Consider the following 4269-nt stretch of genomic DNA (forward strand, 5'->3'; position numbering starts at 1 on the left):
TTCCATGTTGTACGAGTCACTTAGATTTTACAAATACGTGTGCCAGGCTGTGAACGGCTCACGTATTTATAAAATCTAAGTGACTCGTACAACATGGAATTCATATAAAACGGAATTATTAACAGTGTTATAGGAGGGGTCGACTGCAATATGCAAAATTAATGAATTTCACAGATAAGTAACAATAAAGTAACAAGGATAACCTAGCATAAATTATATTGTAAACATCATATAGTTTACGTGAATTAACTTTAAGATTGGAGATAAAAGTTTTGGAAAAATAGCTTCAATGTTTCCTTAGTAATTAGAATGCTACTGCTATGAAATTAAAGTTTAATTGAAAATAATGTAAAAAAACTATTGAATGAATTATTTTAATGAATTATTCATCCATTAGAAAGAATGGTCGAATTTTTATAATTTTTGGAAAAAAAAAACATTAATTCCATTGTTTTATCAAGTTCGAAAAAATTACGGAAATATCGCAATTTTAGAATCGAACAATAGCCATAATTACAGATTATATAAAATTATATACTGCAAACTGTTTTAATATATAAGTGTTTTTATACACTTTGCATCATATAATTTGCAGTATATATAATATTATATTATATTATATATACTACAAATAATTGCATATTATTCAGGAATCGGTCTGAAAAGTTTTTAAAAACTACCCTCGTTTAAATTATATACATATATTTAAAAGAAATATAGGTAATAATTACAAAAATTATAATTTCAGCATGTCTCAGAGTGAAAGTTTGAGCGAGTGTTCCTGGTGTGCTATGCCCTGTGTTATGACATTCTTCAGAGGACTGAAGCTTGCAGGGTGTTGTGACAGAAAAACCACTTTTTTCTTGGCCACACCTTTAGGGAATGTCATAATAGTATAACTATCCATCCGGACAGATGGCCAAGCAGATAAGGTATCAGTCTACCACTCCGGAGGACCCGAAATTACATCCAGACGATCGAAAAACCCCCAGGAACGTTTTCGGAAAATAGTCTATCTCGTATACCTCGTTGCATACTTGGCCAAAATAGGCTTGAAAAAATGTCCTCTTAGAGCCCAAAAGACAGAAAGACTCAATTAAAAACCTTAAAACACCTTAAAAGTACAAAATAAAAGTTATTTTTTAATGTTTCCCGTCAGTAGCCGTTGTCGGAGATTTAACTGTATTAGACTTGTATTTACACTATTCAGAGAAGAATGATTGTTACAAATATACAATAAAAATACATAAATAAATAATATAATTTACATTATTTATACAATTTGTACACTTCTTCAAAACTCGAATAAAAATAACATTAAAATATTTTCTTAATATTTATATATACAGGTATATTTAATAAAATGATTATCTTTAGTTATGAATCTAATTGTTTACTTTCAATTTAACGAAATGAATATTTTTAATTTCAGGTTATACCGAAATAAAAATGAAGAACGAATCATATTGTAATACTACTTCCTTCGAAGCTACTATTTCTTTACTTCCCGAGCCGATTGGTATTGAATTATTAGTACAGAAAGAGACACTGAGATATTGGATCAAAAAGACTTGGCATTACAGCATATTATGGTCGATTTTATATATAATCGTTATTTTTATTGGAAAACAGTCAATGAAGTATCGTCAACCTTTCGATTTAAAACGACCGATAATGATTTGGAATACGTTATTAGCTACTTTTAGTATTTTAGCTTCTATCAGGTTGCTTCCTATCCTCTATTTAGTACTAAGTAAATTTGGATATCATTATTTAATATGCGACAATAGAATAGTAGAAGATATTCAATGTTGTGTCTTCTGGGGATGGTTGTTTTATTGCTCGAAAATAATTGAACTTGGTGATACAGTTTTTATAATATTAAGAAAACATAGATTGTTATTTTTACACTGGTATCATCATGTTGTTACTCTAATATTTACTTGGTATAGCGTAGCTAGGGAAGTATCAATTGGCCCTATGTTTGTGATCAATAATTATGTAGTTCATTCTTTTATGTATTCTTACTTTGCAATTAAAGTCATGGGTGTAAAGATTCCACGTTATATCGCAATGTTTGTTACAATATTGCAGGTAACTCAAATGTTATACGGTGTTTTTATAACTGTTTGGGCCTATTGGACAATTAAAATTGGGCAACCGTGTAGAACACCTTATGATCATCTACAGATTGCATTTATTGTTTATTTTTCATATTTTATTTTATTTGTTAATTTATTTTACCGATCTTACGTGGATAGAAGGAATTCTTTAACTACAAAAACTCTTAAAATAAATTAAATTGTACGTACTTCTGATGTCGTGATTAAAATCAATATATTCCATTTATATTAAAGATGATTTGTACAACATGTTTTATTATTGTTTTTTTAATTCATAATTATAATTGGAAAGAAATTTTATTATGTATAATTTATGTAAAGTATATGAAAAATGTATATTTATATTAATCAGAAATTACAGAATGTATATTTTATTAATAAAGTTGTACGAAGACATTTTTCTTCGGTAATTTTTTAACGTTTTGACACGAATATATAATAGATGAAGATGACTATTAGTGTAAATCAGTGGCGTCTAAATCCTTCGAATAACAGGCCAAATTGCACATAGGGTGAGCCGAAAATATTTTATCTATTCCAGATAACTTATACTAAAAGTAGTCTTATTTCTATCATTTATAAACGATGTGTCAAATATATTCGCGTGCAGCGGGACAAGATCCCAAACCACTGGTTAAATTATTAGTCTATTGGTCTATTAAATATTTAATAACCTAATTAGTCTATTAAATATTTAGTCAGTTAGTTTAAACTAGAGTTTTTCAACCTGTTAAGTCCAAGAACAAGTAAAATGTCCGAAAAAATTATACTATTACGTAGGCCTAACTTTTTAAAACTTTTAGGACATTGTGTGCCATTTATAACATAATAAACCTAAAAGACGTGTGTGTCCAAGCTGAAAGGACTGACGTATATTCAATCACATCCAGAGTTTCTAGTGCTACTGATTTTTGTTTAAAAATCTATGGGAAAAATTCGAATAAGCTACCGTCAAACGATATTAACTTTAAATTTAACAGAAAGCATCTTTTCTTAAACATTACAAAGCAAAAAATAAAGCCCGAAACAAGCATACAACACGTATTCTCTAGCGGCGATTAATAAATACGGCAGTTTCTCAATAAACCTAATTGAACCTACTTCGAACAAACTACAGCACAACAGTCCTTTCTTACTAAAATATTTCTATCACGAATAAATCTGTTGTACATAAATATTACCAATACGTATTCGCTGAACACAAATATATAAGTCATATTGAGCTACGAAGTTGCGCTTTGCTCATAGACTCCATAGACGGTGGCGATTCAAACTCGGGGCATCGGTTAGCGCCCTGGTATTTTTTAATTTACGACTGTACTCTAGACTTAGTGGACCTTAAAATGTNAAATAACACAAATTATTAAACTCGTTTGAAAATATGTAAAATCTTGCACTAATATAAGGATAAAAATATCATTTACTTTTTAAATCTCAAACATTTGACATTTTTAAAAGCATTTTTAAGTCTGAAAACATCACTATCATTTCAAATCTTACATGCTATTTTAATTTAATAGCTAAAATTTATATATATATATATCGCGTGTTATCTAGTCAATTTAATAGATTAGTGAATATTTATCAGGCTGAGCGGCCATTTTAGTCATTATTCATAATGTCTGGGGATTAAAAATAATGCCCTATTAATCACTTGATCCATAACATATATATATATATATATATATAAGCAGGATAAGCAAAGAGCAAGGTCAGCTCGCGCCACAATTGATATACCTTGCTACCAGTGAAATTGTGCCCTACGTTATTCATGCGATTTTCATCATCTGTTTAGACTCGTGTCATTGCCCATGTGAAGTGAGACGATTCGAATCGATAGTGCATATTGTTAAGATATGTTAACATATAATAATAGGCATCGATATTTTGTGCTTAAATTTGTATATACGACCGTGAATTAAAGCTATTACATTGTTTAGGTAAGATTATAAATACTTTTTATTCTAGTAATTTAATGTTGTATTAAAAATACAATATTAATTAATTATGCGGTTACAAATAATTGTAATTGCTGATAATGTAGTGATAAGTGAAATCATTCTAAAAACTTACAAGTAGATTGACTAGTTGGGTTTATATACATTTATAATTGCATCATGTAAACATAGATTAAGTAACTAATATT

The 4269-nt window shown here is 28.8% G+C and overlaps 1 pseudogene; it reads left to right on the top strand.

Moving 5' to 3' along the window:
- Positions 1-1432: 1432 nt before the first annotated feature.
- LOC111617328 lies at positions 1433-2301 on the top strand (annotated as a pseudogene).
- The last annotated feature ends 1968 nt before the right edge of the window (positions 2302-4269 follow it).

Source organism: Centruroides sculpturatus, unplaced genomic scaffold (assembly GCF_000671375.1).
Source record: "Centruroides sculpturatus isolate CEXI.00-Female unplaced genomic scaffold, Cexi_2.0 scaffold5532, whole genome shotgun sequence".
NCBI lineage: Eukaryota > Metazoa > Arthropoda > Arachnida > Scorpiones > Buthidae > Centruroides > Centruroides sculpturatus.